Source organism: Ambystoma mexicanum, chromosome 2q (assembly GCF_040938575.1).
Source record: "Ambystoma mexicanum isolate Mex_15411 chromosome 2q, UKY_AmexF1_1, whole genome shotgun sequence".
Taxonomy (NCBI): Eukaryota; Metazoa; Chordata; class Amphibia; order Caudata; family Ambystomatidae; genus Ambystoma; species Ambystoma mexicanum.
In genome coordinates, this window is record NC_090924.1 from 128,773,725 (window position 1) to 128,799,929 (window position 26,205).

A 26,205-nucleotide genomic window follows, 5' to 3' on the forward strand; every position below is an offset into this window, starting at 1 on the left:
AGAGCACAGAGAGGATTTATTTTCCCTACTGCTGGGTATTTGGGTCTCTGGGATCACAGTTGGGTCCGCTCCGTCCTCTGAAATGGTCCATATTAGTTACATAGGTTAGTGTACCAAAGAAATAATACATTTTCATATACAGCTTCTTCATTTCTGTGTTCTGAGGGATTACCAGTTGTAAGAAATGCACTTGCCGGTACAGTGATTCCCTGGCTTTCTCTGGCCCGAGAAAGCTTTTCCTCTGAAGTGGGAACAGAAGTTGGACTGCTTCTGCTGAACTTCCTGAAAGCAGAGCTGGCGGGAGGAGGGACTTTTTGAGTGCTGGGAAAATTTGAGCTGGAAATTTGCATCGGCTGGACAGAGATTGCTTGGAGCAGCCAAAATATAATAACGGCCATGGCGCTCAAGTAAAGCAGAAAGCTTTTAGTATACACCTTTTGCACTCTTGTCAACGAAGCTGGGCTCTGTGAATGCTCACCCTACGCAAGAAAAGAGAACAGACTTTGCTGGTGACCTAAATATATCTCGCCTGATCGAGCACGATCGAGCTCTGAGTGAGCAGCTGTGCAATGGTCATCTTTACCAAAGGGGAGATGCTGCTTTTTCCAGTGTCACGCCCATGCTCTCAGGGCTGGAGGGAGGAGGGCTGCTTTTTGTTTTTACAGGCAAAAGGAAAGGCCCAGCCCTCAGAGCTTCTGCCAATGCAGATCCCAGCAGGTGCAAAATAAAGGCTCTCCCCCACCTTGCCAGCTGCAGATTGATCAGAAGACTGCTAGTCTAGTGTGTTGGCCACTTTCTCTCTTCTGTGTATCGTCCCCTCTTATTACATAAACAGCATAAGAGGAATAAAGGAAGGAAGGAAGGAAGGAAGGAACAGTGTATCGCAAGCACCTTCCACCCTGATGTCAATGGGCCACCAACCTTCGGGATGAGGAGGAGACCTGTGAAGACAGTCAGAGCGTGCCGACTGGGGCATTCATTTGGCTCATACACCGACAAGGCTTTCAGCGGCAGGAACAAACTTCAGGAATAGGCATTCTTGGCCTCGAATCCTAAGGGGGGTGCAAACGCTGAGGACAATTCCGTCAAATGCTCAAAGGACCGTGGCTCGTTGGTCTAGGGGTATGATTCTCGCTTTGGGTGCGAGAGGTCCTGGGTTCAAATCCCGGGCGAGCCCAATCAAGGTGGTTAACTTGAGCTCCTTTTTTTTGTTTTTTCAATGTTATTTTCATTGGACAGACTCTCTGGTTTTCTCGGTAAGCAGTAGTCGATGAACAATTCACTTCCTGAACCTCTTTGCGTGCCATGTCCTTGCGACAAGCACTTTGTGTTCTCTGTTAGCTCTCAGTAACATTCCTTGATTTGCTTGTGAGTTTTGGCCGTCCGATCTCAAAGTGGAAATATGTCCTTCCCTCTGTACGCTGCATAGGCCCTCAGCTGGCATACTTGTATATGTGCGCATGCTTGATAGGACGTATGTTTTAGGCTGGATTGTGTGAGCTTCAGGCGCAAGGCATTTGATTAGTCTTTAAGCAGGTCCACTTGCACTGCCCTTTGCACCTGTTCTCCCAGTCCCTACAAAGGTGAGCAAGCAGCTGTTTCTGTAGTGTAGTGGTTATCACGTTCGCCTCACACGCGAAAGGTCCCCGGTTCGAGACCGGGCAGAAGCACTCTCTGCTGGCATTTTACACAAAATAGTTTTTTTCCCCTTTTGTCACACACAAATGTAAAGTATGAACTTATTTGCGTTCCCATGGAAATAGCATATGCTCTCAAGAGCTTGAGAAATACACTGGGAAGGCAAGCATCCTCACATGTATTCTGTATATGGGGCCAATAAAAAAATGCACGCGCTTGCATTTTGTGTATGTAATGTTGCAGAGCACAGAGAGGATTTATTTTCCCTACTGCTGGGTATTTGGGTCTCTGGGATCACAGTTGGGTCCGCTCCCTCCTCTGAAATGGTCCATATTAGTTACATAGGTTAGTGTACCAAAGAAATAATACATTTTCATATACAGCTTCTTCATTTCTGTGTTCTGAGGGATTACCAGTTGTAAGAAATGCACTTGCCGGTACAGTGATTGCCTGGCTTTCTCTGGCCCGAGAAAGCTTTTCCTCTGAAGTGGGAACAGAAGTTGGACTGCTTCTGCTGAACTTCCTGAAAGCAGAGCTGGCGGGAGGAGGGACTTTTTGAGTGCTGGGAAAATTTGAGCTGGAAATTTGCATCGGCTGGACAGAGATTGCTTGGAGCAGCCAAAATATAATAACGGCCATGGCGCTCAAGTAAAGCAGAAAGCTTTTAGTATACACCTTTTGCACTCTTGTCAACGAAGCTGGGCTCTGTGAATGCTCACCCTACGCAAGAAAAGAGAACAGACTTTGCTGGTGACCTAAATATATCTCGCCTGATCGAGCACGATCGAGCTCTGAGTGAGCAGCTGTGCAATGGTCATCTTTACCAAAGGGGAGATGCTGCTTTTTCCAGTGTCACGCCCATGCTCTCAGGGCTGGAGGGAGGAGGGCTGCTTTTTGTTTTTACAGGCAAAAGGAAAGGCCCAGCCCTCAGAGCTTCTGCCAATGCAGATCCCAGCAGGTGCAAAATAAAGGCTCTCCCCCACCTTGCCAGCTGCAGATTGATCAGAAGACTGCTAGTCTAGTGTGTTGGGCCACTTTCTCTCTTCTGTGTATCGTCCCCTCTTATTACATAAACAGCATAAGAGGAATAAAGGAAGGAAGGAAGGAAGGAAGGAACAGTGTATCGCAAGCACCTTCCACCCTGATGTCAATGGGCCACCAACCTTCGGGATGAGGAGGAGACCTGTGAAGACAGTCAGAGCGTGCCGACTGGGGCATTCATTTGGCTCATACACCGACAAGGCTTTCAGCGGCAGGAACAAACTTCAGGAATAGGCATTCTTGGCCTCGAATCCTAAGGGGGGTGCAAACGCTGAGGACAATTCCGTCAAATGCTCAAAGGACCGTGGCTCGTTGGTCTAGGGGTATGATTCTCGCTTTGGGTGCGAGAGGTCCCGGGTTCAAATCCCGGACGAGCCCAATCAAGGTGGTTAACTTGAGCTCCTTTTTTTTGTTTTTTCAATGTTATTTTCATTGGACAGACTCTCTGGTTTTCTCGGTAAGCAGTAGTCGATGAACAATTCACTTCCTGAACCTCTTTGCGTGCCATGTCCTTGCGACAAGCACTTTGTGTTCTCTGTTAGCTCTCAGTAACATTCCTTGATTTGCTTGTGAGTTTTGGCCGTCCGATCTCAAAGTGGAAATATGTCCTTCCCTCTGTACGCTGCATAGGCCCTCAGCTGGCATACTTGTATATGTGCGCATGCTTGATAGGACGTATGTTTTAGGCTGGATTGTGTGAGCTTCAGGCGCAAGGCATTTGATTAGTCTTTAAGCAGGTCCACTTGCACTGCCCTTTGCACCTGTTCTCCCAGTCCCTACAAAGGTGAGCAAGCAGCTGTTTCTGTAGTGTAGTGGTTATCACGTTCGCCTCACACGCGAAAGGTCCCCGGTTCGAGACCGGGCAGAAACACTCTCTGCTGGCATTTTACACAAAATAGTTTTTTTCCCCTTTTGTCACACACAAATGTAAAGTATGAACTTATTTGCGTTCCCATGGAAATAGCATATGCTCTCAAGAGCTTGAGAAATACACTGGGAAGGCAAGCATCCTCACATGTATTCTGTATATGGGGCCAATAAAAAAATGCACGCGCTTGCATTTTGTGTATGTAATGTTGCAGAGCACAGAGAGGATTTATTTTCCCTACTGCTGGGTATTTGGGTCTCTGGGATCACAGTTGGGTCCGCTCCGTCCTCTGAAATGGTCCATATTAGTTACATAGGTTAGTGTACCAAAGAAATAATACATTTTCATATACAGCTTCTTCATTTCTGTGTTCTGAGGGATTACCAGTTGTAAGAAATGCACTTGCCGGTACAGTGATTCCCTGGCTTTCTCTGGCCCGAGAAAGCTTTTCCTCTGAAGTGGGAACAGAAGTTGGACTGCTTCTGCTGAACTTCCTGAAAGCAGAGCTGGCGGGAGGAGGGACTTTTTGAGTGCTGGGAAAATTTGAGCTGGAAATTTGCATCGGCTGGACAGAGATTGCTTGGAGCAGCCAAAATATAATAACGGCCATGGCGCTCAAGTAAAGCAGAAAGCTTTTAGTATACACCTTTTGCACTCTTGTCAACGAAGCTGGGCTCTGTGAATGCTCACCCTACGCAAGAAAAGAGAACAGACTTTGCTGGTGACCTAAATATATCTCGCCTGATCGAGCACGATCGAGCTCTGAGTGAGCAGCTGTGCAATGGTCATCTTTACCAAAGGGGAGATGCTGCTTTTTCCAGTGTCACGCCCATGCTCTCAGGGCTGGAGGGAGGAGGGCTGCTTTTTGTTTTTACAGGCAAAAGGAAAGGCCCAGCCCTCAGAGCTTCTGCCAATGCAGATCCCAGCAGGTGCAAAATAAAGGCTCTCCCCCACCTTGCCAGCTGCAGATTGATCAGAAGACTGCTAGTCTAGTGTGTTGGGCCACTTTCTCTCTTCTGTGTATCGTCCCCTCTTATTACATAAACAGCATAAGAGGAATAAAGGAAGGAAGGAAGGAAGGAAGGAAGGAACAGTGTATCGCAAGCACCTTCCACCCTGATGTCAATGGGCCACCAACCTTCGGGATGAGGAGGAGACCTGTGAAGACAGTCAGAGCGTGCCGACTGGGGCATTCATTTGGCTCATACACCGACAAGGCTTTCAGCGGCAGGAACAAACTTCAGGAATAGGCATTCTTGGCCTCGAATCCTAAGGGGGGTGCAAACGCTGAGGACAATTCCGTCAAATGCTCAAAGGACCGTGGCTCGTTGGTCTAGGGGTATGATTCTCGCTTTGGGTGCGAGAGGTCCTGGGTTCAAATCCCGGACGAGCCCAATCAAGGTGGTTAACTTGAGCTCCTTTTTTTCGTTTTTTCAATGTTATTTTCATTGGACAGACTCTCTGGTTTTCTCGGTAAGCAGTAGTCGATGAACAATTCACTTCCTGAACCTCTTTGCGTGCCATGTCCTTGCGACAAGCACTTTGTGTTCTCTGTTAGCTCTCAGTAACATTCCTTGATTTGCTTGTGAGTTTTGGCCGTCCGATCTCAAAGTGGAAATATGTCCTTCCCTCTGTACGCTGCATAGGCCCTCAGCTGGCATACTTGTATATGTGCGCATGCTTGATAGGACGTATGTTTTAGGCTGGATTGTGTGAGCTTCAGGCGCAAGGCATTTGATTAGTCTTTAAGCAGGTCCACTTGCACTGCCCTTTGCACCTGTTCTCCCAGTCCCTACAAAGGTGAGCAAGCAGCTATTTCTGTAGTGTAGTGGTTATCACGTTCGCCTCACACGCGAAAGGTCCCCGGTTCGAGACCGGGCAGAAACACTCTCTGCTGGCATTTTACACAAAATAGTTTTTTTCCCCTTTTGTCACACACAAATGTAAAGTATGAACTTATTTGCGTTCCCATGGAAATAGCATATGCTCTCAAGAGCTTGAGAAATACACTGGGAAGGCAAGCATCCTCACATGTATTCTGTATATGGGGCCAATAAAAAAATGCACGCGCTTGCATTTTGTGTATGTAATGTTGCAGAGCACAGAGAGGATTTATTTTCCCTACTGCTGGGTATTTGGGTCTCTGGGATCACAGTTGGGTCCGCTCCGTCCTCTGAAATGGTCCATATTAGTTACATAGGTTAGTGTACCAAAGAAATAATACATTTTCATATACAGCTTCTTCATTTCTGTGTTCTGAGGGATTACCAGTTGTAAGAAATGCACTTGCCGGTACAGTGATTCCCTGGCTTTCTCTGGCCCGAGAAAGCTTTTCCTCTGAAGTGGGAACAGAAGTTGGACTGCTTCTGCTGAACTTCCTGAAAGCAGAGCTGGCGGGAGGAGGGACTTTTTGAGTGCTGGGAAAATTTGAGCTGGAAATTTGCATCGGCTGGACAGAGATTGCTTGGAGCAGCCAAAATATAATAACGGCCATGGCGCTCAAGTAAAGCAGAAAGCTTTTAGTATACACCTTTTGCACTCTTGTCAACGAAGCTGGGCTCTGTGAATGCTCACCCTACGCAAGAAAAGAGAACAGACTTTGCTGGTGACCTAAATATATCTCGCCTGATCGAGCACGATCGAGCTCTGAGTGAGCAGCTGTGCAATGGTCATCTTTACCAAAGGGGAGATGCTGCTTTTTCCAATGTCACGCCCATGCTCTCAGGGCTGGAGGGAGGAGGGCTGCTTTTTGTTTTTACAGGCAAAAGGAAAGGCCCAGCCCTCAGAGCTTCTGCCAATGCAGATCCCAGCAGGTGCAAAATAAAGGCTCTCCCCCACCTTGCCAGCTGCAGATTGATCAGAAGACTGCTAGTCTAGTGTGTTGGGCCACTTTCTCTCTTCTGTGTATCGTCCCCTCTTATTACATAAACAGCATAAGAGGAATAAAGGAAGGAAGGAAGGAAGGAAGGAACAGTGTATCGCAAGCACCTTCCACCCTGATGTCAATGGGCCACCAACCTTCGGGATGAGGAGGAGACCTGTGAAGACAGTCAGAGCGTGCCGACTGGGGCATTCATTTGGCTCATACACCGACAAGGCTTTCAGCGGCAGGAACAAACTTCAGGAATAGGCATTCTTGGCCTCGAATCCTAAGGGGGGTGCAAACGCTGAGGACAATTCCGTCAAATGCTCAAAGGACCGTGGCTCGTTGGTCTAGGGGTATGATTCTCGCTTTGGGTGCGAGAAGTCCCGGGTTCAAATCCCGGACGAGCCCAATCAAGGTGGTTAACTTGAGCTCCTTTTTTTTGTTTTTTCAATGTTATTTTCATTGGACAGACTCTCTGGTTTTCTCGGTAAGCAGTAGTCGATGAACAATTCACTTCCTGAACCTCTTTGCGTGCCATGTCCTTGCGACAAGCACTTTGTGTTCTCTGTTAGCTCTCAGTAACATTCCTTGATTTGCTTGTGAGTTTTGGCCGTCCGATCTCAAAGTGGAAATATGTCCTTCCCTCTGTACGCTGCATAGGCCCTCAGCTGGCATACTTGTATATGTGCGCATGCTTGATAGGACGTATGTTTTAGGCTGGATTGTGTGAGCTTCAGGCGCAAGGCATTTGATTAGTCTTTAAGCAGGTCCACTTGCACTGCCCTTTGCACCTGTTCTCCCAGTCCCTACAAAGGTGAGCAAGCAGCTGTTTCTGTAGTGTAGTGGTTATAAAGGTCCCCGGTTCGAGACCGGGCAGAAACACTCTCTGCTGGCATTTTACACAAAATAGTTTTTTTCCCCTTTTGTCACACACAAATGTAAAGTATGAACTTATTTGCGTTCCCATGGAAATAGCATATGCTCTCAAGAGCTTGAGAAATACACTGGGAAGGCAAGCATCCTCACATGTATTCTGTATATGGGGCCAATAAAAAAATGCACGCGCTTGCATTTTGTGTATGTAATGTTGCAGAGCACAGAGAGGATTTATTTTCCCTACTGCTGGGTATTTGGGTCTCTGGGATCACAGTTGGGTCCGCTCCGTCCTCTGAAATGGTCCATATTAGTTACATAGGTTAGTGTACCAAAGAAATAATACATTTTCATATACAGCTTCTTCATTTCTGTGTTCTGAGGGATTACCAGTTGTAAGAAATGCACTTGCCGGTACAGTGATTCCCTGGCTTTCTCTGGCCCGAGAAAGCTTTTCCTCTGAAGTGGGAACAGAAGTTGGACTGCTTCTGCTGAACTTCCTGAAAGCAGAGCTGGCGGGAGGAGGGACTTTTTGAGTGCTGGGAAAATTTGAGCTGGAAATTTGCATCGGCTGGACAGAGATTGCTTGGAGCAGCCAAAATATAATAACGGCCATGGCGCTCAAGTAAAGCAGAAAGCTTTTAGTATACACCTTTTGCACTCTTGTCAACGAAGCTGGGCTCTGTGAATGCTCACCCTACGCAAGAAAAGAGAACAGACTTTGCTGGTGACCTAAATATATCTCGCCTGATCGAGCACGATCGAGCTCTGAGTGAGCAGCTGTGCAATGGTCATCTTTACCAAAGGGGAGATGCTGCTTTTTCCAGTGTCACGCCCATGCTCTCAGGGCTGGAGGGAGGAGGGCTGCTTTTTGTTTTTACAGGCAAAAGGAAAGGCCCAGCCCTCAGAGCTTCTGCCAATGCAGATCCCAGCAGGTGCAAAATAAAGGCTCTCCCCCACCTTGCCAGCTGCAGATTGATCAGAAGACTGCTAGTCTAGTGTGTTGGGCCACTTTCTCTCTTCTGTGTATCGTCCCCTCTTATTACATAAACAGCATAAGAGGAATAAAGGAAGGAAGGAAGGAAGGAAGGAAGGAACAGTGTATCGCAAGCACCTTCCACCCTGATGTCAATGGGCCACCAACCTTCGGGATGAGGAGGAGACCTGTGAAGACAGTCAGAGCGTGCCGACTGGGGCATTCATTTGGCTCATACACCGACAAGGCTTTCAGCGGCAGGAACAAACTTCAGGAATAGGCATTCTTGGCCTCGAATCCTAAGGGGGGTGCAAACGCTGAGGACAATTCCGTCAAATGCTCAAAGGACCGTGGCTCGTTGGTCTAGGGGTATGATTCTCGCTTTGGGTGCGAGAGGTCCTGGGTTCAAATCCCGGACGAGCCCAATCAAGGTGGTTAACTTGAGCTCCTTTTTTTTGTTTTTTCAATGTTATTTTCATTGGACAGACTCTCTGGTTTTCTCGGTAAGCAGTAGTCGATGAACAATTCACTTCCTGAACCTCTTTGCGTGCCATGTCCTTGCGACAAGCACTTTGTGTTCTCTGTTAGCTCTCAGTAACATTCCTTGATTTGCTTGTGAGTTTTGGCCGTCCGATCTCAAAGTGGAAATATGTCCTTCCCTCTGTACGCTGCATAGGCCCTCAGCTGGCATACTTGTATATGTGCGCATGCTTGATAGGACGTATGTTTTAGGCTGGATTGTGTGAGCTTCAGGCGCAAGGCATTTGATTAGTCTTTAAGCAGGTCCACTTGCACTGCCCTTTGCACCTGTTCTCCCAGTCCCTACAAAGGTGAGCAAGCAGATGTTTCTGTAGTGTAGTGGTTATCACGTTCGCCTCACACGCGAAAGGTCCCCGGTTCGAGACCGGGCAGAAACACTCTCTGCTGGCATTTTACACAAAATAGTTTTTTTCCCCTTTTGTCACACACAAATGTAAAGTATGAACTTATTTGCGTTCCCATGGAAATAGCATATGCTCTCAAGAGCTTGAGAAATACACTGGGAAGGCAAGCATCCTCACATGTATTCTGTATATGGGGCCAATAAAAAAATGCACGCGCTTGCATTTTGTGTATGTAATGTTGCAGAGCACAGAGAGGATTTATTTTCCCTACTGCTGGGTATTTGGGTCTCTGGGATCACAGTTGGGTCCGCTCCGTCCTCTGAAATGGTCCATATTAGTTACATAGGTTAGTGTACCAAAGAAATAATACATTTTCATATACAGCTTCTTCATTTCTGTGTTCTGAGGGATTACCAGTTGTAAGAAATGCACTTGCCGGTACAGTGATTCCCTGGCTTTCTCTGGCCCGAGAAAGCTTTTCCTCTGAAGTGGGAACAGAAGTTGGACTGCTTCTGCTGAACTTCCTGAAAGCAGAGCTGGCGGGAGGAGGGACTTTTTGAGTGCTGGGAAAATTTGAGCTGGAAATTTGCATCGGCTGGACAGAGATTGCTTGGAGCAGCCAAAATATAATAACGGCCATGGCGCTCAAGTAAAGCAGAAAGCTTTTAGTATACACCTTTTGCACTCTTGTCAACGAAGCTGGGCTCTGTGAATGCTCACCCTACGCAAGAAAAGAGAACAGACTTTGCTGGTGACCTAAATATATCTCGCCTGATCGAGCACGATCGAGCTCTGAGTGAGCAGCTGTGCAATGGTCATCTTTACCAAAGGGGAGATGCTGCTTTTTCCAGTGTCACGCCCATGCTCTCAGGGCTGGAGGGAGGAGGGCTGCTTTTTGTTTTTACAGGCAAAAGGAAAGGCCCAGCCCTCAGAGCTTCTGCCAATGCAGATCCCAGCAGGTGCAAAATAAAGGCTCTCCCCCACCTTGCCAGCTGCAGATTGATCAGAAGACTGCTAGTCTAGTGTGTTGGCCACTTTCTCTCTTCTGTGTATCGTCCCCTCTTATTACATAAACAGCATAAGAGGAATAAAGGAAGGAAGGAAGGAAGGAAGGAACAGTGTATCGCAAGCACCTTCCACCCTGATGTCAATGGGCCACCAACCTTCGGGATGAGGAGGAGACCTGTGAAGACAGTCAGAGCGTGCCGACTGGGGCATTCATTTGGCTCATACACTGACAAGGCTTTCAGCGGCAGGAACAAACTTCAGGAATAGGCATTCTTGGCCTCGAATCCTAAGGGGGGTGCAAACGCTGAGGACAATTCCGTCAAATGCTCAAAGGACCGTGGCTCGTTGGTCTAGGGGTATGATTCTCGCTTTGGGTGCGAGAGGTCCTGGGTTCAAATCCCGGGCGAGCCCAATCAAGGTGGTTAACTTGAGCTCCTTTTTTTTGTTTTTTCAATGTTATTTTCATTGGACAGACTCTCTGGTTTTCTCGGTAAGCAGTAGTCGATGAACAATTCACTTCCTGAACCTCTTTGCGTGCCATGTCCTTGCGACAAGCACTTTGTGTTCTCTGTTAGCTCTCAGTAACATTCCTTGATTTGCTTGTGAGTTTTGGCCGTCCGATCTCAAAGTGGAAATATGTCCTTCCCTCTGTACGCTGCATAGGCCCTCAGCTGGCATACTTGTATATGTGCGCATGCTTGATAGGACGTATGTTTTAGGCTGGATTGTGTGAGCTTCAGGCGCAAGGCATTTGATTAGTCTTTAAGCAGGTCCACTTGCACTGCCCTTTGCACCTGTTCTCCCAGTCCCTACAAAGGTGAGCAAGCAGCTGTTTCTGTAGTGTAGTGGTTATCACGTTTGCCTCACACGCGAAAGGTCCCCGGTTCGAGACCGGGCAGAAGCACTCTCTGCTGGCATTTTACACAAAATAGTTTTTTTCCCCTTTTGTCACACACAAATGTAAAGTATGAACTTATTTGCGTTCCCATGGAAATAGCATATGCTCTCAAGAGCTTGAGAAATACACTGGGAAGGCAAGCATCCTCACATGTATTCTGTATATGGGGCCAATAAAAAAATGCACGCGCTTGCATTTTGTGTATGTAATGTTGCAGAGCACAGAGAGGATTTATTTTCCCTACTGCTGGGTATTTGGGTCTCTGGGATCACAGTTGGGTCCGCTCCGTCCTCTGAAATGGTCCATATTAGTTACATAGGTTAGTGTACCAAAGAAATAATACATTTTCATATACAGCTTCTTCATTTCTGTGTTCTGAGGGATTACCAGTTGTAAGAAATGCACTTGCCGGTACAGTGATTCCCTGGCTTTCTCTGGCCCGAGAAAGCTTTTCCTCTGAAGTGGGAACAGAAGTTGGACTGCTTCTGCTGAACTTCCTGAAAGCAGAGCTGGCGGGAGGAGGGACTTTTTGAGTGCTGGGAAAATTTGAGCTGGAAATTTGCATCGGCTGGACAGAGATTGCTTGGAGCAGCCAAAATATAATAACGGCCATGGCGCTCAAGTAAAGCAGAAAGCTTTTAGTATACACCTTTTGCACTCTTGTCAACGAAGCTGGGCTCTGTGAATGCTCACCCTACGCAAGAAAAGAGAACAGACTTTGCTGGTGACCTAAATATATCTCGCCTGATCGAGCACGATCGAGCTCTGAGTGAGCAGCTGTGCAATGGTCATCTTTACCAAAGGGGAGATGCTGCTTTTTCCAGTGTCACGCCCATGCTCTCAGGGCTGGAGGGAGGAGGGCTGCTTTTTGTTTTTACAGGCAAAAGGAAAGGCCCAGCCCTCAGAGCTTCTGCCAATGCAGATCCCAGCAGGTGCAAAATAAAGGCTCTCCCCCACCTTGCCAGCTGCAGATTGATCAGAAGACTGCTAGTCTAGTGTGTTGGGCCACTTTCTCTCTTCTGTGTATCGTCCCCTCTTATTACATAAACAGCATAAGAGGAATAAAGGAAGGAAGGAAGGAAGGAAGGAACAGTGTATCGCAAGCACCTTCCACCCTGATGTCAATGGGCCACCAACCTTCGGGATGAGGAGGAGACCTGTGAAGACAGTCAGAGCGTGCCGACTGGGGCATTCATTTGGCTCATACACCGACAAGGCTTTCAGCGGCAGGAACAAACTTCAGGAATAGGCATTCTTGGCCTCGAATCCTAAGGGGGGTGCAAACGCTGAGGACAATTCCGTCAAATGCTCAAAGGACCGTGGCTCGTTGGTCTAGGGGTATGATTCTCGCTTTGGGTGCGAGAGGTCCCGGGTTCAAATCCCGGACGAGCCCAATCAAGGTGGTTAACTTGAGCTCCTTTTTTTTGTTTTTTCAATGTTATTTTCATTGGACAGACTCTCTGGTTTTCTCGGTAAGCAGTAGTCGATGAACAATTCACTTCCTGAACCTCTTTGCGTGCCATGTCCTTGCGACAAGCACTTTGTGTTCTCTGTTAGCTCTCAGTAACATTCCTTGATTTGCTTGTGAGTTTTGGCCGTCCGATCTCAAAGTGGAAATATGTCCTTCCCTCTGTACGCTGCATAGGCCCTCAGCTGGCATACTTGTATATGTGCGCATGCTTGATAGGACGTATGTTTTAGGCTGGATTGTGTGAGCTTCAGGCGCAAGGCATTTGATTAGTCTTTAAGCAGGTCCACTTGCACTGCCCTTTGCACCTGTTCTCCCAGTCCCTACAAAGGTGAGCAAGCAGCTGTTTCTGTAGTGTAGTGGTTATCACGTTCGCCTCACACGCGAAAGGTCCCCGGTTCGAGACCGGGCAGAAACACTCTCTGCTGGCATTTTACACAAAATAGTTTTTTTCCCCTTTTGTCACACACAAATGTAAAGTATGAACTTATTTGCGTTCCCATGGAAATAGCATATGCTCTCAAGAGCTTGAGAAATACACTGGGAAGGCAAGCATCCTCACATGTATTCTGTATATGGGGCCAATAAAAAAATGCACGCGCTTGCATTTTGTGTATGTAATGTTGCAGAGCACAGAGAGGATTTATTTTCCCTACTGCTGGGTATTTGGGTCTCTGGGATCACAGTTGGGTCCGCTCCGTCCTCTGAAATGGTCCATATTAGTTACATAGGTTAGTGTACCAAAGAAATAATACATTTTCATATACAGCTTCTTCATTTCTGTGTTCTGAGGGATTACCAGTTGTAAGAAATGCACTTGCCGGTACAGTGATTCCCTGGCTTTCTCTGGCCCGAGAAAGCTTTTCCTCTGAAGTGGGAACAGAAGTTGGACTGCTTCTGCTGAACTTCCTGAAAGCAGAGCTGGCGGGAGGAGGGACTTTTTGAGTGCTGGGAAAATTTGAGCTGGAAATTTGCATCGGCTGGACAGAGATTGCTTGGAGCAGCCAAAATATAATAACGGCCATGGCGCTCAAGTAAAGCAGAAAGCTTTTAGTATACACCTTTTGCACTCTTGTCAACGAATCTGGGCTCTGTGAATGCTCACCCTACGCAAGAAAAGAGAACAGACTTTGCTGGTGACCTAAATATATCTCGCCTGATCGAGCACGATCGAGCTCTGAGTGAGCAGCTGTGCAATGGTCATCTTTACCAAAGGGGAGATGCTGCTTTTTCCAGTGTCACGCCCATGCTCTCAGGGCTGGAGGGAGGAGGGCTGCTTTTTGTTTTTACAGGCAAAAGGAAAGGCCCAGCCCTCAGAGCTTCTGCCAATGCAGATCCCAGCAGGTGCAAAATAAAGGCTCTCCCCCACCTTGCCAGCTGCAGATTGATCAGAAGACTGCTAGTCTAGTGTGTTGGGCCACTTTCTCTCTTCTGTGTATCGTCCCCTCTTATTACATAAACAGCATAAGAGGAATAAAGGAAGGAAGGAAGGAAGGAAGGAAGGAAGGAACAGTGTATCGCAAGCACCTTCCACCCTGATGTCAATGGGCCACCAACCTTCGGGATGAAGAGGAGACCTGTGAAGACAGTCAGAGCGTGCCGACTGGGGCATTCATTTGGCTCATACACCGACAAGGCTTTCAGCGGCAGGAACAAACTTCAGGAATAGGCATTCTTGGCCTCGAATCCTAAGGGGGGTGCAAACGCTGAGGACAATTCCGTCAAATGCTCAAAGGACCGTGGCTCGTTGGTCTAGGGGTATGATTCTCGCTTTGGGTGCGAGAGGTCCCCGGGTTCAAATCCCGGACGAGCCCAATCAAGGTGGTTAACATGAGCTCCTTTTTTTTGTTTTTTCAATGTTATTTTCATTGGACAGACTCTCTGGTTTTCTCGGTAAGCAGTAGTCGATGAACAATTCACTTCCTGAACCTCTTTGCGTGCCATGTCCTTGCGACAAGCACTTTGTGTTCTCTGTTAGCTCTCAGTAACATTCCTTGATTTGCTTGTGAGTTTTGGCCGTCCGATCTCAAAGTGGAAATATGTCCTTCCCTCTGTACGCTGCATAGGCCCTCAGCTGGCATACTTGTATATGTGCGCATGCTTGATAGGACGTATGTTTTAGGCTGGATTGTGTGAGCTTCAGGCGCAAGGCATTTGATTAGTCTTTAAGCAGGTCCACTTGCACTGCTCTTTGCACCTGTTCTCCCAGTCCCTACAAAGGTGAGCAAGCAGCTGTTTCTGTAGTGTAGTGGTTATAAAGGTCCCCGGTTCGAGACCGGGCAGAAAAACTCTCTGCTGGCATTTTACACAAAATAGTTTTTTTCCCCTTTTGTCACACACAAATGTAAAGTATGAACTTATTTGCGTTCCCATGGAAATAGCATATGCTCTCAAGAGCTTGAGAAATACACTGGGAAGGCAAGCATCCTCACATGTATTCTGTATATGGGGCCAATAAAAAAATGCACGCGCTTGCATTTTGTGTATGTAATGTTGCAGAGCACAGAGAGGATTTATTTTCCCTACTGCTGGGTATTTGGGTCTCTGGGATCACAGTTGGGTCCGCTCCGTCCTCTGAAATGGTCCATATTAGTTACATAGGTTAGTGTACCAAAGAAATAATACATTTTCATATACAGCTTCTTCATTTCTGTGTTCTGAGGGATTACCAGTTGTAAGAAATGCACTTGCCGGTACAGTGATTCCCTGGCTTTCTCTGGCCCGAGAAAGCTTTTCCTCTGAAGTGGGAACAGAAGTTGGACTGCTTCTGCTGAACTTCCTGAAAGCAGAGCTGGCGGGAGGAGGGACTTTTTGAGTGCTGGGAAAATTTGAGCTGGAAATTTGCATCGGCTGGACAGAGATTGCTTGGAGCAGCCAAAATATAATAACGGCCATGGCGCTCAAGTAAAGCAGAAAGCTTTTAGTATACACCTTTTGCACTCTTGTCAACGAAGCTGGGCTCTGTGAATGCTCACCCTACGCAAGAAAAGAGAACAGACTTTGCTGGTGACCTAAATATATCTCGCCTGATCGAGCACGATCGAGCTCTGAGTGAGCAGCTGTGCAATGGTCATCTTTACCAAAGGGGAGATGCTGCTTTTTCCAGTGTCACGCCCATGCTCTCAGGGCTGGAGGGAGGAGGGCTGCTTTTTGTTTTTACAGGCAAAAGGAAAGGCCCAGCCCTCAGAGCTTCTGCCAATGCAGATCCCAGCAGGTGCAAAATAAAGGCTCTCCCCCACCTTGCCAGCTGCAGATTGATCAGAAGACTGCTAGTCTAGTGTGTTGGGCCACTTTCTCTCTTCTGTGTATCGTCCCCTCTTATTACATAAACAGCATGAGAGGAATAAAGGAAGGAAGGAAGGAAGGAAGGAAGGAACAGTGTATGGCAAGCACCTTCCACCCTGATGTCAATGGGCCACCAACCTTCGGGATGAGGAGGAGACCTGTGAAGACAGTCAGAGCGTGCCGACTGGGGCATTCATTTGGCTCATACACCGACAAGGCTTTCAGCGGCAGGAACAAACTTCAGCAATAGGCATTCTTGGCCTCGAATCCTAAGGGGGGTGCAAACGCTGAGGACAATTCCGTCAAATGCTCAAAGGACCGTGGCTCGTTGGTCTAGGGGTATGATTCTCGCTTTGGGTGCCAGAGGTCCCGGGTTCAAATCCTGGACGAGCCCAATCAAGGTGGTTAACTTGAGCTCCTTTTTTTTGTTTTTTCAATGTTATTTTCATTGGACAGACTCTCTGGTTTTCTCGGTAAGCAGTAGTCGATGAACAATTCACTTCCTGAACCTCTTTGCGTGCCATGTCCTTGCGACAAGCACTTTGTGTTCTCTGTTAGCTCTCAGTAACATTCCTTGATTTGCTTGTGAGTTTTGGCCGTCCGATCTCAAAGTGGAAATATGTCCTTCCCTCTGTACGCTGCATAGGCCCTCAGCTGGCATACTTGTATATGTGCGCATGCTTGATAGGACGTATGTTTTAGGCTGGATTGTGTGAGCTTCAGGCGCAAGGCATTTGATTAGTCTTTAAGCAGGTCCACTTGCACTGCCCTTTGCACCTGTTCTCCCAGTCCCTACAAAGGTGAGCAAGCAGCTGTTTCTGTAGTGTAGTGGTTATAAAGGTCCCCGGTTCGAGACCGGGCAGAAACACTCTCTGCTGGCATTTTACACAAAATAGTTTTTTTCCCCTTTTGTCACACACAAATGTAAAGTATGAACTTATTTGCGTTCCCATGGAAATAGCATATGCTCTCAAGAGCTTGAGAAATACACTGGGAAGGCAAGCATCCTCACATGTATTCTGTATATGGGGCCAATAAAAAAATGCACGCGCTTGCATTTTGTGTATGTAATGTTGCAGAGCACAGAGAGGATTTATTTTCCCTACTGCTGGGTATTTGGGTCTCTGGGATCACAGTTGGGTCCGCTCCGTCCTCTGAAATGGTCCATATTAGTTACATAGGTTAGTGTACCAAAGAAATAATACATTTTCATATACAGCTTCTTCATTTCTGTGTTCTGAGGGATTACCAGTTGTAAGAAATGCACTTGCCGGTACAGTGATTCCCTGGCTTTCTCTGGCCCGAGAAAGCTTTTCCTCTGAAGTGGGAACAGAAGTTGGACTGCTTCTGCTGAACTTCCTGAAAGCAGAGCTGGCGGGAGGAGGGACTTTTTGAGTGCTGGGAAAATTTGAGCTGGAAATTTGCATCGGCTGGACAGAGATTGCTTGGAGCAGCCAAAATATAATAACGGCCATGGCGCTCAAGTAAAGCAGAAAGCTTTTAGTATACACCTTTTGCACTCTTGTCAACGAAGCTGGGCTCTGTGAATGCTCACCCTACGCAAGAAAAGAGAACAGACTTTGCTGGTGACCTAAATATATCTCGCCTGATCGAGCACGATCGAGCTCTGAGTGAGCAGCTGTGCAATGGTCATCTTTACCAAAGGGGAGATGCTGCTTTTTCCAGTGTCACGCCCATGCTCTCAGGGCTGGAGGGAGGAGGGCTGCTTTTTGTTTTTACAGGCAAAAGGAAAGGCCCAGCCCTCAGAGCTTCTGCCAATGCAGATCCCAGCAGGTGCAAAATAAAGGCTCTCCCCCACCTTGCCAGCTGCAGATTGATCAGAAGACTGCTAGTCTAGTGTGTTGGGCCACTTTCTCTCTTCTGTGTATCGTCCCCTCTTATTACATAAACAGCATAAGAGGAATAAAGGAAGGAAGGAAGGAAGGAACAGTGTATCGCAAGCACCTTCCACCCTGATGTCAATGGGCCACCAACCTTCGGGATGAGGAGGAGACCTGTGAAGACAGTCAGAGCGTGCCGACTGGGGCATTCATTTGGCTCATACACCGACAAGGCTTTCAGCGGCAGGAACAAACTTCAGGAATAGGCATTCTTGGCCTCGAATCCTAAGGGGGGTGCAAACGCTGAGGACAATTCCGTCAAATGCTCAAAGGACCGTGGCTCGTTGGTCTAGGGGTATGATTCTCGCTTTGGGTGCCAGAAGTCCCGGGTTCAAATCCCGGACGAGCCCAATCAAGGTGGTTAACTTGAGCTCCTTTTTTTTGTTTTTTCAATGTTATTTTCATTGGACAGACTCTCTGGTTTTCTCGGTAAGCAGTAGTCGATGAACAATTCACTTCCTGAACCTCTTTGCGTGCCATGTCCTTGCGACAAGCACTTTGTGTTCTCTGTTAGCTCTCAGTAACATTCCTTGATTTGCTTGTGAGTTTTGGCCGTCCGATCTCAAAGTGGAAATATGTCCTTCCCTCTGTACGCTGCATAGGCCCTCAGCTGGCATACTTGTATATGTGCGCATGCTTGATAGGACGTATGTTTTAGGCTGGATTGTGTGAGCTTCAGGCGCAAGGCATTTGATTAGTCTTTAAGCAGGTCCACTTGCACTGCCCTTTGCACCTGTTCTCCCAGTCCCTACAAAGGTGAGCAAGCAGCTGTTTCTGTAGTGTAGTGGTTATAAAGGTCCCCGGTTCGAGACCGGGCAGAAACACTCTCTGCTGGCATTTTACACAAAATAGTTTTTTTCCCCTTTTGTCACACACAAATGTAAAGTATGAACTTATTTGCGTTCCCATGGAAATAGCATATGCTCTCAAGAGCTTGAGAAATACACTGGGAAGGCAAGCATCCTCACATGTATTCTGTATATGGGGCCAATAAAAAAATGCACGCGCTTGCATTTTGTGTATGTAATGTTGCAGAGCACAGAGAGGATTTATTTTCCCTACTGCTGGGTATTTGGGTCTCTGGGATCACAGTTGGGTCCGCTCCGTCCTCTGAAATGGTCCATATTAGTTACATAGGTTAGTGTACCAAAGAAATAATACATTTTCATATACAGCTTCTTCATTTCTGTGTTCTGAGGGATTACCAGTTGTAAGAAATGCACTTGCCGGTACAGTGATTCCCTGGCTTTCTCTGGCCCGAGAAAGCTTTTCCTCTGAAGTGGGAACAGAAGTTGGACTGCTTCTGCTGAACTTCCTGAAAGCAGAGCTGGCGGGAGGAGGGACTTTTTGAGTGCTGGGAAAATTTGAGCTGGAAATTTGCATCGGCTGGACAGAGATTGCTTGGAGCAGCCAAAATATAATAACGGCCATGGCGCTCAAGTAAAGCAGAAAGCTTTTAGTATACACCTTTTGCACTCTTGTCAACGAAGCTGGGCTCTGTGAATGCTCACCCTACGCAAGAAAAGAGAACAGACTTTGCTGGTGACCTAAATATATCTCGCCTGATCGAGCACGATCGAGCTCTGAGTGAGCAGCTGTGCAATGGTCATCTTTACCAAAGGGGAGATGCTGCTTTTTCCAGTGTCACGCCCATGCTCTCAGGGCTGGAGGGAGGAGGGCTGCTTTTTGTTTTTACAGGCAAAAGGAAAGGCCCAGCCCTCAGAGCTTCTGCCAATGCAGATCCCAGCAGGTGCAAAATAAAGGCTCTCCCCCACCTTGCCAGCTGCAGATTGATCAGAAGACTGCTAGTCTAGTGTGTTGGGCCACTTTCTCTCTTCTGTGTATCGTCCCCTCTTATTACATAAACAGCATAAGAGGAATAAAGGAAGGAAGGAAGGAAGGAAGGAAGGAACAGTGTATCGCAAGCACCTTCCACCCTGATGTCAATGGGCCACCAACCTTCGGGATGAGGAGGAGACCTGTGAAGACAGTCAGAGCGTGCCGACTGGGGCATTCATTTGGCTCATACACCGACAAGGCTTTCAGCGGCAGGAACAAACTTCAGGAATAGGCATTCTTGGCCTCGAATCCTAAGGGGGGTGCAAACGCTGAGGACAATTCCGTCAAATGCTCAAAGGACCGTGGCTCGTTGGTCTAGGGGTATGATTCTCGCTTTCGGTGCGAGAGGTCCTGGGTTCAAATCCCGGACGAGCCCAATCAAGGTGGTTAACTTGAGCTCCTTTTTTTTGTTTTTTCAATGTTATTTTCATTGGACAGACTCTCTGGTTTTCTCGGTAAGCAGTAGTCGATGAACAATTCACTTCCTGAACCTCTTTGCGTGCCATGTCCTTGCGACAAGCACTTTGTGTTCTCTGTTAGCTCTCAGTAACATTCCTTGATTTGCTTGTGAGTTTTGGCCGTCCGATCTCAAAGTGGAAATATGTCCTTCCCTCTGTACGCTGCATAGGCCCTCAGCTGGCATACTTGTATATGTGCGCATGCTTGATAGGACGTATGTTTTAGGCTGGATTGTGTGAGCTTCAGGCGCAAGGCATTTGATTAGTCTTTAAGCAGGTCCACTTGCACTGCCCTTTGCACCTGTTCTCCCAGTCCCTACAAAGGTGAGCAAGCAGCTATTTCTGTAGTGTAGTGGTTATCACGTTCGCCTCACACGCGAAAGGTCCCCGGTTCGAGACCGGGCAGAAACACTCTCTGCTGGCATTTTACACAAAATAGTTTTTTTCCCCTTTTGTCACACACAAATGTAAAGTATGAACTTATTTGCGTTCCCATGGAAATAGCATATGCTCTCAAGAGCTTGAGAAATACACTGGGAAGGCAAGCATCCTCACATGTATTCTGTATATGGGGCCAATAAAAAAATGCACGCGCTTGCATTTTGTGTATGTAATGTTGCAGAGCACAGAGAGGATTTATTTTCCCTACTGCTGGGTATTTGGGTCTCTGGGATCACAGTTGGGTCCGCTCCGTCCTCTGAAATGGTCCATATTAGTTACATAGGTTAGTGTACCAAAGAAATAATACATTTTCATATACAGCTTCTTCATTTCTGTGTTCTGAGGGATTACCAGTTGTAAGAAATGCACTTGCCGGTACAGTGATTCCCTGGCTTTCTCTGGCCCGAGAAAGCTTTTCCTCTGAAGTGGGAACAGAAGTTGGACTGCTTCTGCTGAACTTCCTGAAAGCAGAGCTGGCGGGAGGAGGGACTTTTTGAGTGCTGGGAAAATTTGAGCTGGAAATTTGCATCGGCTGGACAGAGATTGCTTGGAGCAGCCAAAATATAATAACGGCCATGGCGCTCAAGTAAAGCAGAAAGCTTTTAGTATACACCTTTTGCACTCTTGTCAACGAATCTGGGCTCTGTGAATGCTCACCCTACGCAAGAAAAGAGAACAGACTTTGCTGGTGACCTAAATATATCTCGCCTGATCGAGCACGATCGAGCTCTGAGTGAGCAGCTGTGCAATGGTCATCTTTACCAAAGGGGAGATGCTGCTTTTTCCAGTGTCACGCCCATGCTCTCAGGGCTGGAGGGAGGAGGGCTGCTTTTTGTTTTTACAGGCAAAAGGAAAGGCCCAGCCCTCAGAGCTTCTGCCAATGCAGATCCCAGCAGGTGCAAAATAAAGGCTCTCCCCCACCTTGCCAGCTGCAGATTGATCAGAAGACTGCTAGTCTAGTGTGTTGGGCCACTTTCTCTCTTCTGTGTATCGTCCCCTCTTATTACATAAACAGCATAAGAGGAATAAAGGAAGGAAGGAAGGAAGGAAGGAAGGAAGGAACAGTGTATCGCAAGCACCTTCCACCCTGATGTCAATGGGCCACCAACCTTCGGGATGAAGAGGAGACCTGTGAAGACAGTCAGAGCGTGCCGACTGGGGCATTCATTTGGCTCATACACCGACAAGGCTTTCAGCGGCAGGAACAAACTTCAGGAATAGGCATTCTTGGCCTCGAATCCTAAGGGGGGTGCAAACGCTGAGGACAATTCCGTCAAATGCTCAAAGGACCGTGGCTCGTTGGTCTAGGGGTATGATTCTCGCTTTGGGTGCGAGAGGTCCCCGGGTTCAAATCCCGGACGAGCCCAATCAAGGTGGTTAACTTGAGCTCCTTTTTTTTGTTTTTTCAATGTTATTTTCATTGGACAGACTCTCTGGTTTTCTCGGTAAGCAGTAGTCGATGAACAATTCACTTCCTGAACCTCTTTGCGTGCCATGTCCTTGCGACAAGCACTTTGTGTTCTCTGTTAGCTCTCAGTAACATTCCTTGATTTGCTTGTGAGTTTTGGCCGTCCGATCTCAAAGTGGAAATATGTCCTTCCCTCTGTACGCTGCATAGGCCCTCAGCTGGCATACTTGTATATGTGCGCATGCTTGATAGGACGTATGTTTTAGGCTGGATTGTGTGAGCTTCAGGCGCAAGGCATTTGATTAGTCTTTAAGCAGGTCCACTTGCACTGCTCTTTGCACCTGTTCTCCCAGTCCCTACAAAGGTGAGCAAGCAGCTGTTTCTGTAGTGTAGTGGTTATAAAGGTCCCCGGTTCGAGACCGGGCAGAAACACTCTCTGCTGGCATTTTACACAAAATAGTTTTTTTCCCCTTTTGTCACACACAAATGTAAAGTATGAACTTATTTGCGTTCCCATGGAAATAGCATATGCTCTCAAGAGCTTGAGAAATACACTGGGAAGGCAAGCATCCTCACATGTATTCTGTATATGGGGCCAATAAAAAAATGCACGCGCTTGCATTTTGTGTATGTAATGTTGCAGAGCACAGAGAGGATTTATTTTCCCTACTGCTGGGTATTTGGGTCTCTGGGATCACAGTTGGGTCCGCTCCGTCCTCTGAAATGGTCCATATTAGTTACATAGGTTAGTGTACCAAAGAAATAATACATTTTCATATACAGCTTCTTCATTTCTGTGTTCTGAGGGATTACCAGTTGTAAGAAATGCACTTGCCGGTACAGTGATTCCCTGGCTTTCTCTGGCCCGAGAAAGCTTTTCCTCTGAAGTGGGAACAGAAGTTGGACTGCTTCTGCTGAACTTCCTGAAAGCAGAGCTGGCGGGAGGAGGGACTTTTTGAGTGCTGGGAAAATTTGAGCTGGAAATTTGCATCGGCTGGACAGAGATTGCTTGGAGCAGCCAAAATATAATAACGGCCATGGCGCTCAAGTAAAGCAGAAAGCTTTTAGTATACACCTTTTGCACTCTTGTCAACGAAGCTGGGCTCTGTGAATGCTCACCCTACGCAAGAAAAGAGAACAGACTTTGCTGGTGACCTAAATATATCTCGCCTGATCGAGCACGATCGAGCTCTGAGTGAGCAGCTGTGCAATGGTCATCTTTACCAAAGGGGAGATGCTGCTTTTTCCAGTGTCACGCCCATGCTCTCAGGGCTGGAGGGAGGAGGGCTGCTTTTTGTTTTTACAGGCAAAAGGAAAGGCCCAGCCCTCAGAGCTTCTGCCAATGCAGATCCCAGCAGGTGCAAAATAAAGGCTCTCCCCCACCTTGCCAGCTGCAGATTGATCAGAAGACTGCTAGTCTAGTGTGTTGGGCCACTTTCTCTCTTCTGTGTATCGTCCCCTCTTATTACATAAACAGCATGAGAGGAATAAAGGAAGGAAGGAAGGAAGGAAGGAACAGTGTATGGCAAGCACCTTCCACCCTGATGTCAATGGGCCACCAACCTTCGGGATGAGGAGGAGACCTGTGAAGACAGTCAGAGCGTGCCGACTGGGGCATTCATTTGGCTCATACACCGACAAGGCTTTCAGCGGCAGGAACAAACTTCAGCAATAGGCATTCTTGGCCTCGAATCCTAAGGGGGGTGCAAACGCTGAGGACAATTCCGTCAAATGCTCAAAGGACCGTGGCTCGTTGGTCTAGGGGTATGATTCTCGCTTTGGGTGCGAGAGGTCCCGGGTTCAAATCCTGGACGAGCCCAATCAAGGTGGTTAACTTGAGCTCCTTTTTTTTGTTTTTTCAATGTTATTTTCATTGGACAGACTCTCTGGTTTTCTCGGTAAGCAGTAGTCGATGAACAATTCACTTCCTGAACCTCTTTGCGTGCCATGTCCTTGCGACAAGCACTTTGTGTTCTCTGTTAGCTCTCAGTAACATTCCTTGATTTGCTTGTGAGTTTTGGCCGTCCGATCTCAAAGTGGAAATATGTCCTTCCCTCTGTACGCTGCATAGGCCCTCAGCTGGCATACTTGTATATGTGCGCATGCTTGATAGGACGTATGTTTTAGGCTGGATTGTGTGAGCTTCAGGCGCAAGGCATTTGATTAGTCTTTAAGCAGGTCCACTTGCACTGCCCTTTGCACCTGTTCTCCCAGTCCCTACAAAGGTGAGCAAGCAGCTGTTTCTGTAGTGTAGTGGTTATAAAGGTCCCCGGTTCGAGACCGGGCAGAAACACTCTCTGCTGGCATTTTACACAAAATAGTTTTTTTCCCCTTTTGTCACACACAAATGTAAAGTATGAACTTATTTGCGTTCCCATGGAAATAGCATATGCTCTCAAGAGCTTGAGAAATACACTGGGAAGGCAAGCATCCTCACATGTATTCTGTATATGGGGCCAATAAAAAAATGCACGCGCTTGCATTTTGTGTATGTAATGTTGCAGAGCACAGAGAGGATTTATTTTCCCTACTGCTGGGTATTTGGGTCTCTGGGATCACAGTTGGGTCCGCTCCGTCCTCTGAAATGGTCCATATTAGTTACATAGGTTAGTGTACCAAAGAAATAATACATTTTCATATACAGCTTCTTCATTTCTGTGTTCTGAGGGATTACCAGTTGTAAGAAATGCACTTGCCGGTACAGTGATTCCCTGGCTTTCTCTGGCCCGAGAAAGCTTTTCCTCTGAAGTGGGAACAGAAGTTGGACTGCTTCTGCTGAACTTCCTGAAAGCAGAGCTGGCGGGAGGAGGGACTTTTTGAGTGCTGGGAAAATTTGAGCTGGAAATTTGCATCGGCTGGACAGAGATTGCTTGGAGCAGCCAAAATATAATAACGGCCATGGCGCTCAAGTAAAGCAGAAAGCTTTTAGTATACACCTTTTGCACTCTTGTCAACGAAGCTGGGCTCTGTGAATGCTCACCCTACGCAAGAAAAGAGAACAGACTTTGCTGGTGACCTAAATATATCTCGCCTGATCGAGCACGATCGAGCTCTGAGTGAGCAGCTGTGCAATGGTCATCTTTACCAAAGGGGAGATGCTGCTTTTTCCAGTGTCACGCCCATGCTCTCAGGGCTGGAGGGAGGAGGGCTGCTTTTTGTTTTTACAGGCAAAAGGAAAGGCCCAGCCCTCAGAGCTTCTGCCAATGCAGATCCCAGCAGGTGCAAAATAAAGGCTCTCCCCCACCTTGCCAGCTGCAGATTGATCAGAAGACTGCTAGTCTAGTGTGTTGGGCCACTTTCTCTCTTCTGTGTATCGTCCCCTCTTATTACATAAACAGCATAAGAGGAATAAAGGAAGGAAGGAAGGAAGGAAGGAACAGTGTATCGCAAGCACCTTCCACCCTGATGTCAATGGGCCACCAACCTTCGGGATGAGGAGGAGACCTGTGAAGACAGTCAGAGCGTGCCGACTGGGGCATTCATTTGGCTCATACACCGACAAGGCTTTCAGCGGCAGGAACAAACTTCAGGAATAGGCATTCTTGGCCTCGAATCCTAAGGGGGGTGCAAACGCTGAGGACAATTCCGTCAAATGCTCAAAGGACCGTGGCTCGTTGGTCTAGGGGTATGATTCTCGCTTTGGGTGCCAGAAGTCCCGAGCCCAATCAAGGTGGTTAACTTGAGCTCCTTTTTTTTGTTTTTTCAATGTTATTTTCATTGGACAGACTCTCTGGTTTTCTCGGTAAGCAGTAGTCGATGAACAATTCACTTCCTGAACCTCTTTGCGTGCCATGTCCTTGCGACAAGCACTTTGTGTTCTCTGTTAGCTCTCAGTAACATTCCTTGATTTGCTTGTGAGTTTTGGCCGTCCGATCTCAAAGTGGAAATATGTCCTTCCCTCTGTACGCTGCATAGGCCCTCAGCTGGCATACTTGTATATGTGCGCATGCTTGATAGGACGTATGTTTTAGGCTGGATTGTGTGAGCTTCAGGCGCAAGGCATTTGATTAGTCTTTAAGCAGGTCCACTTGCACTGCCCTTTGCACCTGTTCTCCCAGTCCCTACAAAGGTGAGCAAGCAGCTGTTTCTGTAGTGTAGTGGTTATAAAGGTCCCCGGTTCGAGACCGGGCAGAAACACTCTCTGCTGGCATTTTACACAAAATAGTTTTTTTCCCCTTTTGTCACACACAAATGTAAAGTATGAACTTATTTGCGTTCCCATGGAAATAGCATATGCTCTCAAGAGCTTGAGAAATACACTGGGAAGGCAAGCATCCTCACATGTATTCTGTATATGGGGCCAATAAAAAAATGCACGCGCTTGCATTTTGTGTATGTAATGTTGCAGAGCAC

General features: G+C 47.3%; 16 non-coding genes across 16 annotated transcripts; all 16 read left to right on the forward strand.

The window, feature by feature from the left end:
- Positions 1–1,597: 1,597 nt before the first annotated feature.
- Positions 1,598–1,670, forward strand: TRNAV-CAC (transfer RNA valine (anticodon CAC)). The gene has a single exon. It is a non-coding gene; the product is annotated as a tRNA-Val (tRNA).
- A 1,315-nt stretch (positions 1,671–2,985) lies between these two features.
- Positions 2,986–3,057, forward strand: TRNAP-UGG (transfer RNA proline (anticodon UGG)). Its single transcript has one exon. It is a non-coding gene; the product is annotated as a tRNA-Pro (tRNA).
- Positions 3,058–3,477: 420 nt separating this feature from the next.
- Positions 3,478–3,550, forward strand: TRNAV-CAC (transfer RNA valine (anticodon CAC)). Its single transcript has one exon. It is a non-coding gene; the product is annotated as a tRNA-Val (tRNA).
- Positions 3,551–4,869: 1,319 nt separating this feature from the next.
- Positions 4,870–4,941, forward strand: TRNAP-UGG (transfer RNA proline (anticodon UGG)). Its single transcript has one exon. It is a non-coding gene; the product is annotated as a tRNA-Pro (tRNA).
- Positions 4,942–5,361: 420 nt separating this feature from the next.
- Positions 5,362–5,434, forward strand: TRNAV-CAC (transfer RNA valine (anticodon CAC)). The gene has a single exon. It is a non-coding gene; the product is annotated as a tRNA-Val (tRNA).
- A 1,315-nt stretch (positions 5,435–6,749) lies between these two features.
- TRNAP-UGG (transfer RNA proline (anticodon UGG)) lies at positions 6,750–6,821 on the forward strand. The gene has a single exon. It is a non-coding gene; the product is annotated as a tRNA-Pro (tRNA).
- A 1,793-nt stretch (positions 6,822–8,614) lies between these two features.
- On the forward strand, positions 8,615–8,686 carry TRNAP-UGG (transfer RNA proline (anticodon UGG)). The gene has a single exon. It is a non-coding gene; the product is annotated as a tRNA-Pro (tRNA).
- Positions 8,687–9,106: 420 nt separating this feature from the next.
- Positions 9,107–9,179, forward strand: TRNAV-CAC (transfer RNA valine (anticodon CAC)). Its single transcript has one exon. It is a non-coding gene; the product is annotated as a tRNA-Val (tRNA).
- A 1,806-nt stretch (positions 9,180–10,985) lies between these two features.
- TRNAV-CAC (transfer RNA valine (anticodon CAC)) lies at positions 10,986–11,058 on the forward strand. Its single transcript has one exon. It is a non-coding gene; the product is annotated as a tRNA-Val (tRNA).
- Positions 11,059–12,373: 1,315 nt separating this feature from the next.
- On the forward strand, positions 12,374–12,445 carry TRNAP-UGG (transfer RNA proline (anticodon UGG)). Its single transcript has one exon. It is a non-coding gene; the product is annotated as a tRNA-Pro (tRNA).
- A 420-nt stretch (positions 12,446–12,865) lies between these two features.
- On the forward strand, positions 12,866–12,938 carry TRNAV-CAC (transfer RNA valine (anticodon CAC)). Its single transcript has one exon. It is a non-coding gene; the product is annotated as a tRNA-Val (tRNA).
- A 1,323-nt stretch (positions 12,939–14,261) lies between these two features.
- On the forward strand, positions 14,262–14,334 carry TRNAP-UGG (transfer RNA proline (anticodon UGG)). Its single transcript has one exon. It is a non-coding gene; the product is annotated as a tRNA-Pro (tRNA).
- Positions 14,335–19,849: 5,515 nt separating this feature from the next.
- Positions 19,850–19,921, forward strand: TRNAR-UCG (transfer RNA arginine (anticodon UCG)). The gene has a single exon. It is a non-coding gene; the product is annotated as a tRNA-Arg (tRNA).
- Positions 19,922–20,341: 420 nt separating this feature from the next.
- On the forward strand, positions 20,342–20,414 carry TRNAV-CAC (transfer RNA valine (anticodon CAC)). The gene has a single exon. It is a non-coding gene; the product is annotated as a tRNA-Val (tRNA).
- A 1,323-nt stretch (positions 20,415–21,737) lies between these two features.
- On the forward strand, positions 21,738–21,810 carry TRNAP-UGG (transfer RNA proline (anticodon UGG)). Its single transcript has one exon. It is a non-coding gene; the product is annotated as a tRNA-Pro (tRNA).
- Positions 21,811–23,599: 1,789 nt separating this feature from the next.
- On the forward strand, positions 23,600–23,671 carry TRNAP-UGG (transfer RNA proline (anticodon UGG)). The gene has a single exon. It is a non-coding gene; the product is annotated as a tRNA-Pro (tRNA).
- The last annotated feature ends 2,534 nt before the right edge of the window (positions 23,672–26,205 follow it).